The sequence below is a fragment of the Polyodon spathula genome, chromosome 20, assembly GCF_017654505.1.
Source record: "Polyodon spathula isolate WHYD16114869_AA chromosome 20, ASM1765450v1, whole genome shotgun sequence".
In the NCBI taxonomy this organism is placed as follows: domain Eukaryota; kingdom Metazoa; phylum Chordata; class Actinopteri; order Acipenseriformes; family Polyodontidae; genus Polyodon; species Polyodon spathula.
Window position 1 is genome coordinate 17,299,171 of NC_054553.1, and position 11,473 is coordinate 17,310,643.

The window sequence follows — 11,473 nt, forward strand, 5'->3', positions numbered from 1 at the left end:
CCCCTTCCACAGGGGGTGTGGCAGGCTGGCGAGTGGAAAGAGGCCCAGAGAAAGACTGCAGTTCAAAAAAAATAACTATTTTATTATAAATAAACACAAAAAGAAAGGGCACAAGGGCCAAAACAAAGCAATTTAAACACAAAAAAGATAAAAGGCAAAACTTACGAAAATAACAGTTTCCAGGCTGGGCAATGCCTTCACTGGATTCAAACTTTCTAAACAACCAAAAAAAAACCAACCTGCTTCCTCAGCTCCCTCCTCTCCAAATGAGAAGCAGAGGCCTCCTTTTATATCAGGTGGCTGGGCGCCGATTGATCGTTAATCAACCTAATCAACTAATCAACCCCAGCCACCTGAACATAATAAACCCAGGCAGGTAGGGGAAGTTAACCCCATCCCTGCCAATTTAAAGGGCATAGCTTTGCTCTGCCACAGGGGGGAACAAATTTTATTTTTAAAAAATTAAAGCAAGCTCTTTTTAATATTAATAATAACGATGTGGTGGTACTAGGAGGAGATTTTAATTGTACTGTTAATTTTAATATTGATAGAAATAATGATGAACCACATCCTCAGTCCTCCAGAGAGTTGGCTGCATTGTTAGAGTCCAGTGACCTGGTTGACATATGGAGATGCCTGCACCCCAGTTCAAGACAATACACCTGGTCTCAATATCACACAAACTGTGTATATAGAGCGAGACTAGACCGGTTTTATACTTCTAAAAATTATTTAAATAAATTCATCAAAGCAAGAATCATCCCCAGTAGTTTCTTTGACCACCACTGTCTATTAATTACAATAATAATTCAATCAGAACCCCACAGAACATCTTACTGGCATTTCAAAGTAAAATTACTACAAGATGTAAAATTCAAGCAACAATTCAAACTTTTTTGGATAATTTGGAAAAAAGAAAAAGCACAGTATAAAGATTTAAGACAGTGGTGGGACATTGGCAAAATACAAATAAAATGTTTTTGTCAATATACTATAAATGCAACCAGGTCACTGAACACAGCCGTGAGAGAGCTGGAGTCAAAAATCCTCCTCCTAGAGGAAAGTTTAAATTTAGAATTTAAAGAACAGACCCTGGAGAACCTAAAAGAGCAGAAACTTGCGCTGGGGAGCTTGCTGAAGGAAAGGGTGAAGGGGGCGATTGTGCGTTCCAGATTCATGGAGTTAAGATACATGGATGCCCCCACCAGTTTCTTCTTCAACCTGGAAAGGAAGAGAGTGGACAATAGACAGCTGTGCTGTATCAGGACTCCTGGTGGGAAAGAACTGCACACCTGGGAGGAAATCAGCAGAGAGGAGGTGCGTTTTTACAAGGAACTTTATAATAAAGAACTGTGCAACCTAGAGGACACTGAACGGCTGTTCCAGGGGTTACCCAGCCTCAGTGAGGAAGAGCAGATTCAGATGGATGCACCGCTTACCCACCAGGAGATGACTGCCGCTGTCAAGCAGCTCTCCAGTGGAAAGGTCCCTGGGATTGATGGACTGCCAGCAGAATTTTAGAATATTTTCTGAGATATAATGGGGAAGGATTTGCTCCAGGCTCTGAGAGAGATCCTCAGCCACAAGAAACTGCCTCTTAGCTGCCGTAGGGAGACCTGTATAGCTTTTATGTTCTGATTTAAAGATTTTGAAATTGCTAATAGATTAAAAACAGTTGTTAGAACTGTGGTACATATGGACCAAACATATTGTATACTGGGTCACTCTATTTTTGATAACTTGTTTTTTATTCGAGATTTTTTAACTGTAAATGATATTTGTGATTTTAATGTAAGAATGGTCTCCCTGGATCAAGAGAAGGCTTTTGATAGCGTTGACCACACCTACCTCTTTAAAACACTGGAGGCCTTCGGGTTTGGCCCTGGTTTTATCTCTTATATTCGGCTTTTATATTCCAACATTTTTAGTATTTTAAAGCATAACAATGGGCTGAGTCAGCCCTTCCCAGTGTGTAAGGGTATAAGGCAAGGCTGCACCCTGTCTGGTATGCTGTATTCGCTGGTTATAGAGCCCCTGCTGCACCTGCTGAGGGTCACGTTAGCTGGATGGATAGTGCCCTTCTCGCCCTCCACACCCTCCTCTGCCATAGTGAAGGTGTATGCCTATGCAGATGGTGTGACTGTGTTTGTGAGTGGGAATTCAGATGTCCAAGCACTGCAGCAGACTCTAAATGAGTTCCAGAGAGCATCTTCTGCCAGAGTAAACTGGGCAAAATGTGACACCTTCCTGTCGGTCAGCTGGGATGAGGGCACCCCTCCTGTCCTGCCTGAGGGGCTGGAATGGAACAGAACAGGCATTAAAGTGATGGGGGTGCACCTCGGAACAGAAAACTACATGAAAAAGAATTGGGTGAGGGGGCGGCTGCAGAGATGGAAGGGACTGCTGGCCCAACTGTGCTTCAAGGACCACCAGGTGCTTGTTATTAATAATCTGGTGGCCTCTAGCATGTGGCACAAGCTGGTATGCCTGGACCCACCCCGGGGCTTGGTGAAGGAGATCCAGAGAATGCTGCTGGAGTTCTTTTGGAGCGGGCAACTGTCGTGGAACTTTTCAGGTCCGCAACTTAAAAGAGCCAACTGCACCAGGTGTTCAGAGATATAAAGCTTTATTAGTTTGCGCAAACGAGAACACCTCAACACATCAGTGTTAGGAAGCCCGAGCAGTGTTCTACCATACAGAGTTAGCATACAGTTATTATACCTTTACAGAGAGACAGGGTGGTTTCCCTTTCAACCAATAAGCTAGAGCCAACTTAGTTGGGGTAGCAAAGAAAGGGGGACAGGTATTTACGAGGTAGTGCAATAAAGATCAACTGATAAGCTGGAGCCAGCTTGGTATTTATGAGGTAGTACAATAAATATCAGCCGATAAGCTGGAGCCAGCTCAGTGAATAATTGTAGTACAAAGTAGCAATTATTCCCCTACAAGACACAGTTTGAGGCTGGCAGTCCTGTACCTCTCTAGTGATGAGGGGGAGCAGGGACTGGTCAGCATTTTCAGCAGGGTGGCAGCCTTCAGACTGCAGGCAGTTCAGAGACTTCTGTACATTGAGGAGGAGGCTCATTGGAAGAGGCTGGCCTGTTTCCTTCTCAATAGAGTTGGGGGGCTGGGGTTAGGAAAACACCTGTTTTTAATTGAGAACACCCATTTTTGTAAAGCAGGACTTCCTCTTTTTTCTCAAAGTATTTTAAATGCTTGGCAGTTGGTGAGTGGAAAGGGATGTGGAGTCCTTGACAGGGCAGGATCTGTTTGAGGAGACCCTATTTTTTAATCCACTCTTTCCAGTTAAGTTCCTCCAGTCAATGACACTCTGTGACAGTTTTTTAAAAGCAGGTGAAACCAGGATGTAACCTGTTAAACCTTGAGCTCTTCTGCTAGCTAACTGCCTCCCAGCTAACTGCACAGCTAGGCTGGCACTCAGGCTTGCAGAAAGACTAATGGGTGAGTTGAGGGGCTGCCTCTCCCCATGGCTCAAGGCAGTCCTGAGGGAGGAGCTGTCCAGAGGCACAGAGCAGAGACAGCTTTCCTTATTTCCAGGGATGATTGTGTCACCAGCAGTAGGTGAGGAAGGAGAGGGGGGTGAAGAGAATGGAGGGACTTTGCTTAAATTGCAGAATGTGGAGGAAACTGTCTTTCACACAATGAATAGCAAACATATATACAAACTGTGTGTTAAAGCGACAGAGTATAGTAGGCTAAGGGGTCTGGTAGACTCCAAGTGGAGAGCTTACTTATCTGTAGAGGAGGTGCACAAGCCGATGTGGAGGGTGCTGTACAAGCTGCCCCTCGCCAAGAGAGTGGGGGACCTGCAGTGGAAGATTCTACACTGCATTGTGTCCACAGGCAGGTTTCTTCATAGAGTGGACCCCAGTATTAGTGAGCAGTGTGCTTTTTGCTCAGCAGAGGAAACAGTTTTTAAGGAGAACATGAAACATAATAATAATAATAATAATAATAATAATAATAATAATAATAATAATAATAATAATGTATAGATAAAGAAAACTGCACTCTTTGTTAACACAAAAAGGTTTAAAAAAAAAACCAAACTTACCTAACGTGACATTTTTTTAAACAGACATACCACAACTTAAAACAACCTTAAAATGACGTCTACGACAGACGTTGCCTTGAAGTCGTCAAAAAGACGTTGTGCATTGGTTATATTTTGATTACCCGACTTCACGATGCAAATACAACCAATACACAACGTCAGTATGTGCCCACTGGGCAGTCTTTGGAGCCTTGTCGAAAAATTGAGGCCTCGCTGGTATCACCACTACTGCTTCAAGACATTCCCTTTTCTGAACATAACTAGGGCATTTAATCTTAGAGCAGGTTTGTGACAAAGTGTCCGCCCCTGTGTGTATTTTCTGTTATATGTTGCGTGTGGTGTGTTAAATGTTGGTGTATAGGCATTGGTACATGAGATATAAATGGGTCTGTGTATATTTGTATTTAGGAACGAGGGTTGCACAGCACTTCACGTGCAAGTAAAATGTAATATGTGAGCACGGGGAATTGCACTTTATTAATTCATGTGCTGTTGTACCGCGACTCCAATTGAATGATTGATTAGCAGTCGAGTCTCGGTACAGCTGCATAAAAGCAGCATGTTTTCACATACTTGGGGTTGTGTGTTTGGTGAATGGAGAACGGGATTGGAGACGGAGGTAATAAGAATAAAATAATACATAATAATAGTTAAGAAGCTCACTGTGTTTTGTTTAGTGATAGTCCGTTTTGTTTGTCTTTTTGTTTTGCCAAATGTGCCGTGTCCTGTGTCTTGATTGTCTTTGCAACCTTTTGTTTTCTGCTTGTATAAATTATTAAATGCTGAGCAAGACCATTCGCTCAGCTCCACAAAACTCCACCTCTGTCTTTGTTTATTTTCCTGTTTCTGGTCGGACGTCCCCCACTCTGGCTGTCTTTGTGACAAGGTTCTATTATAGTTAATTGCTTGAAGATCTGGAAAATGGTTGAAAAAAGTATTGGAGTTTCTTTTAAATTTGGCAGCTGCTCTTTGATTTGGAATAACCCCTTGATAATGACTGAGGGGCAGCCATTTATACTCAGCTTAGTCTTCTAAAGGGATATTCACTTTAAATGACATTTTTCATGATTTGGGTCTACACAGTTTCCAAGATTTAAAGAACACCTATTCTCTACCTGGATCTTTATATTTTATGTACTTACAGCTCCATTCAGCTATTCGTGCATGTAGAATACTGACCGATACTGTTTTACCTTCCCATCCAATGCTGGTTTTCTTTGACTAGAAGGTTAGTGTCTTCTTTATATTGTCATTTCATAAAACTTACTTTAAAACATCTGACAGTCTCAACTATTTTGGACAGAGAACTCTGTACATTTGGCGTTACTCCTGACTAGGATATAGGGTAGAAAAATAATTTTGTCTCTTCAAAAGATTTAGCACACCAACTCATTTATTTTCAGTTTAAACATAACACCACTTCACTGAAGAGTTTTCAAATTAAAATATCAACAGATCTTTTTTGTACCATTTGTCATGAAGGTGAAATTGGTACCACTTTACATATGTTCTGGAAGTGCTCAGTTGTGTGTGATTTTTGGGAACATGTGACTATCACTGTTTCTAAATTACTGAAGACTGAAATGCAACCGACACCCACTCTATTTCTAATAAACGATGATTCCAAACTTAGTCTATCCTTGGTAAATTGTAGGCTCCTTTTAGAGGCTCTTACAGCTGCAAAGAAAACTATTTTATAGTCTTGGTTCATTCCTGACCTTCCATTATTTTATACCTAACTAGCATTACATGTTTAGGAAGTTCCGTAGCCAAGCTGTACTGGACCAATCTCAAAACTATATCCTCATGGTCTGAAATTACTTTAATTTTGTCTACACATACAGTAGACAATAATTACAGTTATTATTTATTACAGTAGTAATGTTATTTTTCTTTTATTGATTTATTTCAGTCTGTAAATAGTTTGCTGTAATTTTGTGTATTGTTATTCCTACCTTGATTTATTGCACACTCCAGAATATTCTAAACTAAATATGTTGTGATTGGTGTTTCTACCGAGCTACTGAATTGAAAATCAGGTTCTTATTTTATGTGCTGCTATGAAAAAGGAGAGATAGAGGTGCACACTGACATAACAATTTGGAGCAGTGTATCTTGGACAATTATTCAATAAAAATTTTTTATATATATATATATATATATATATATATATATATATATATATATATATATACGCGCGCCTTTCACAACAGGTTGACACAAAGTGCTTCACAAGCAAAAAAAGACGTTACTGGATAACAGTATGCATGTATAAAAATAAGACGTAAAACAGAATAAAAACAATACAATACAATAAAAACTGGTTTTATATAGCGCCTTTCACAAAGCGCTGAACAATCATGAATAGGCCAAAAGAGGAATGTTTTTACCAACTTTTAAAAATCAAAAGAGAGTCTGCCTCATGGATAGAGATTCCAGGGTTTGGGCCCATAGACAGAGAAAGCTCTACCACCCATACAGATGAGGTGGAAGGAAGGGACAGAGCAGACCTGAACTGAAGGAGCGCAAAGAGCAACCTGGGCCATAAGGAGACACTTGTAGGTGAAGAGTAGGACAATTTACCAGAGTCTGCCTGCAAAAGAAGATCGTTAGTAACTTTCAACAGTGCACTTTCAGTACTGTGAAGCGATCTAAAACCAAATTGAAACTTTTCAAAGAGGTGATTGTGTTTAAGGTGATTAACCAGTTGAAAAGTCACCACTCGTTCCAGCACTTTAGCGAGAAAAGGCAGATTGGAGATGGAGTCTGTAGTTATCAAGGACAATGGGGTCCAGCTGGGGCTTTCTCAGGAGAGGAGTGACAGCAGCAGTCTTAAAAACCAGTGGAACACAACCAGAGGCCAAGTAACTGTTTAGATCCTCGATGGTAGAGGGCACATGACTGGTAAGCACTCATTAAGCAGTTTAGTAGGACATGGATATAGCACGCAGGTGCTTGGCTTCATGGACAGAATTAGTTTATCAACAGAGAGGTGAAACAAAATAGTCAGGTTTGAAAATGTCAGAACATGGGGTGCTGGAGGTAGCTGGAACATTAGCTAGAAACAAAGACAACAGGGGAAAGAAGGTTTGGAGATACAACTTGATTTGCACACATCTGCCATTATTGAGCCATATGAGTTAATGCTAATCTTAGGAGTGACTTAGTATGTAATTTGAATTATTACAATTATCTGAACAATGTGTCCTGTTTAGAAACACTTTGCGTATTATTTTCTGTGTCGGTCATCACCTCCTGGTTTTGAAATGTTATGGAAGAACCTTTAATATTGTATGACAAACTATACTAGCCATTGCTGTTTCCTGTGCTGAAGATAGACAAGATGACTAAAACGTTTGCACTTGCACTTTAGCTTTAAAGTCTATCTGAAAACTAATAAAAATATATTTTTTAATTTTAAAAAAGCAGAATAAAAACACAACAGAATATATAAGCTATATTATAAAATGTGATTTAAAAAAAAAAAAAAAAACAGTGGGAACAGTAAAGGGTGCAAGAGGATATCAGCTCACCTGGATGAAAAATGCCACCAGGCAATGAGTTTTTAGACTTGACTTGAAGGCATCGACTCAAAGGGCTTTTCTAATTGTGATGGGCAAGTTGTTCCATAATTGAGGTGCTATATAACTATCCATACTTTTACGGTGGTCCGTTCTCAAACAATCTGGAACTGAACTCACCAGTTAATCCTATAGCTGACGTATTCCCCTCCCGAAAGACTAATATTAGGACATCTCGTCAACAACGCGTCTGTAGGTCCTGGCTTATCCGTCGTTAATCTCCTATTCCGAAGGTTCTATTCAAAAAAGACTTATTTAGCTATCATCTGTAATTAGTGTCGTTAGGGTTTTTGTTTTATTCACCCAGTTAACTCATAAATAATCCAAACAGTGCACAACATTGAAGGGTGTCACCATAGAGAGGATCCCAGTCACCTTACATGTCACCCCATCTATTTCACCAGTTTCACACTTAGAAAATTTAGGACATTGGATGAACACTCATAAGGTACGACTTAAATGTGAACCAATTCTAATTGTGATGGGCAAGTTGTTCCATAAAGTTTTCTTCTGAATAATAATAGGTAGACAGTAATCCAGCATCCAGTGACCGAAGTGGGCAATTAGGGATATAGGCTTCCAAGAGGGTTGTCACTTAAATCTATAGCATTGCACAGCCCAAAAACAGGGTACCATAAGTTACCAAATGTGAATTTTTGCCACAATTTGTAGAGTGTGAAATTAACTGGTTACCACAACTGCAAAAGACAATAAGATTAATTGCAACATTTACCACAACTTCTGCAATGGTAAACATATGAGTAGCAGAAACTGAAGACAAGTGGATCAGTGAAGTAGCAGGTAAATAGGAAAATGGAACAATGTATCTTTATTTATTCTAACACTGAAATAAGGCAGCATTGTGTTACTGTGTTATAGCCATTGTGTGCAGATTATTCATTAAAAGTGAAGGGCTCCTGAGTGGCATATCCAGTAAAGGCACTCATGACAAAATAAGAAGTCTTAAAAGTGATTTTAAAAACCAGATTTCTGTCATTAAGTGTATTGCTTTCAGAGAGTTTATATAAAATTAGTTATTAGTTAATTAGTTAAATCACTTGTCCAACCTTTAAAAATATAAAGTGATATGGTTACAGAAATCTGGCTTTTAAAATAACTTTGCCACCAAGTTCTTATGTTGTACCTTTTAAAAATCATCTTGTTTGTGTCCTTATGATGTTTAAACCCAGGGTTAGGGTTATGTGTTTAGGTTAAAATTGAAATTGAAGTCAATGTAAAGTCTCCCTAAGTGTATGTTACAGAGTTATCTATCTATCTATCTATCTATCTATCTATCTATCTATCTATCTATCTATCTATCTATCTATCTATACATACATACGGGTCTAAACTCAATCCTTCTTCTACTATATATATATATATATATATATATATATATATATATATATATATATATATATATATAAATTTTAAACACACAGTCACGACAAGTGTTTCATGCAGCAAAAGCTTTTATTGCATTCAAACAGCAGGGATTACAGGAGAAATGATGCATTGCATTTTTATTCTGAACATCTCAACATAAGGAATTACCAAAGAGGGTCAGTTTACCACAAATTCATACAAATATCACTTCTCTGGTCAAGACAATCTGTACTATTTTGATCCAAGTATACTTTCGGTATAGTTTTTTTTTTTTTTTTTCAAGGGCTACTACGAAATAATAAAGAGGAATTAACAGACTTAACAAACTACTTAAAAGCAATAAGCAGTGCAGAGAGAGCAGGTTATTCACAGCAGTTTAAACTCTGTCAGTGAACCCAAATACAGAAGGAGCTTCTGATGCCTCAAAATGTATAGGCAGCCTTCTTTTATTACACTCTAAAATGATAAATCTTTGTTCGTTTGTATTTTCGGCGGTGTAGGAACAATTTGGGGGGTTTGCGTTTGGGTCTGTTTTCTTACAATCCACCATTCTGAATAGGTTTTTGCTCTTATACAAATTTGAGTTTGGCACCTGGACACCTTCATTTCTACACACACGGATTACTTTCCCCGCGGTAGAGAATACAAAAGGGTTTGTAGGTTGGCAAGTTTTACGTCTTTGTCTTACTTTATCTGTGCAGAAACTGTCGCTACCTTGTTCCTGTTCAGATGCAAGGTGTCTGCGTACAAAATTTTTGAAATTTTTATTTTTTATGGGGTCGTCACATGTGCACTGGTAGCTGGAGAGGAAGCCAACAGCACTTAAGAGCTGGTTGGGATAAGCACCACTCGGGAAGGAGCGAGACTCACTCCATTCTCGGGGATTTGCCCACAGAGAGAGTTGACACTTGTCCATCACATTGAAGGAGCTGAAGGCTCCACTCCAACCAGCTCCCAGCAGCTTCTTCTCTCTGAGGGAATGCAGCTCCAGCTGCTCCCCAGTCTCCGGGTTTGAGAGGCGGGCACAGAGCTTCTGGGTACCAGCATCAGAACCATTGAAAGATGGAATCTTTACAGACTGGATGCGGCAAGCAGTCAAAACCATCAAGGACACCAAGAAGAGGATCTTCAACATCTTTGACATCAGCTGCAGAAAGAAGTATACATATATAGTAGAAGAAGGATTGAGTTTAGACCCGTATCTTCTTCAAAACTTATCTGGGCATAGTCTTAATTAATCTTAATATATATATATATATATATATATATATATATATATATATATATATATATATATATATATATATATATATATTATATATTATGTGTAAATGCAAGTTTACATTCAGTATTTGTTGCATAAGTAAATGCGACTTCTATATAAAGCACAGTAAAAAAAAAAAAAAGTACCTGTACAGTAAAAGATTTGTTACGTCCAGCAGGATTTGCATAAATTAAGCCTAACAAATGTTTAAAGCAGAGCATTTTTTCTTTAAAAAAAAAAAAAGTCTGAAAGTACATGTTTTTCTTTCTGTTTTAACCACTGTACTTAAATGGCAATGCTGTATAGGCTACTTAAGGCATGATTGAGAACCATAATATTTACTTTTTTTAAACCCTCTCTTTAATGCCACCCCTTCTTTATTGCCAGTTTTGCCCATGGTCCTTACCAGGAGGTATAAAGAAGGTTGACTCTACATTGTATTTAGGGTATGACTAGTTCTGGAGGCTACTATATGTTATTGCGGTATCCAGATAGTCTTACAATTTTTCATATTTTCATTTATTTATGCAACAAATCCTGCATGCTAAAACCAACTTTGTATACATTGTATCAAAGGTATGAATAATTCTGGAGGCTACTGTATGTATGAATTTATAGTTATCATTAATTAATGCTAATTAATTAGCTCACAAGCCAAAATAAAAAGTACGTTCAACTGCTCTTCAAAACTAGGCACTCTTTAATTAATCACAATGAATCACTACTTACTCAGTGAAGAGCTGTCTTGTTAAACAGATACCAAGTGGGGGTCACTTCAGTCACACAGCAAAGAAAGCAATTTGTCTTCCTTGCTCAATGAAGTTAGTGAAAAAGGCAAGGCTGCTCAGTGAATATATATTGAAACTGTGGCAAAAAAAAAAGCTTGTGGTTTCCGGTCATAAGGATTACCAAGGAGGGAAGTGATAACGAGATTTCTTTTTTGTGTTTTTTTTATTTTTAAGTGGAAGAAGAAGAAGAAGAAGAAGAAGAAGAAGAAGAAGAAGGATTCCTGATTCAGTGCAATGTTAACGGTTTCACTTATTTAGGTATTAAAATCCAACCCATACTTAATCAGGGAAGTAAAGATAATTTTGTTGACTTTTTAAAGAAAATTTAAATGTATTCATATAGACAATGTGGCAAAGCTATAAAGAGGCCAACAAGGTG

The 11,473-nt window shown here is 38.7% G+C and overlaps 1 long non-coding RNA gene across 1 annotated transcript; it reads right to left on the bottom strand.

The window, feature by feature from the left end:
* Window positions 1-9,110: 9,110 nt before the first annotated feature.
* LOC121295614 lies at window positions 9,111-11,218 on the bottom strand. Its single transcript, XR_005946950.1, has 2 exons — window positions 11,036-11,218; window positions 9,111-10,189 (listed from the first exon to the last, which is right to left on the bottom strand). It is a non-coding gene; the product is annotated as an uncharacterized LOC121295614 (long non-coding RNA).
* Between the last annotated feature and the right edge of the window lie 255 nt (window positions 11,219-11,473).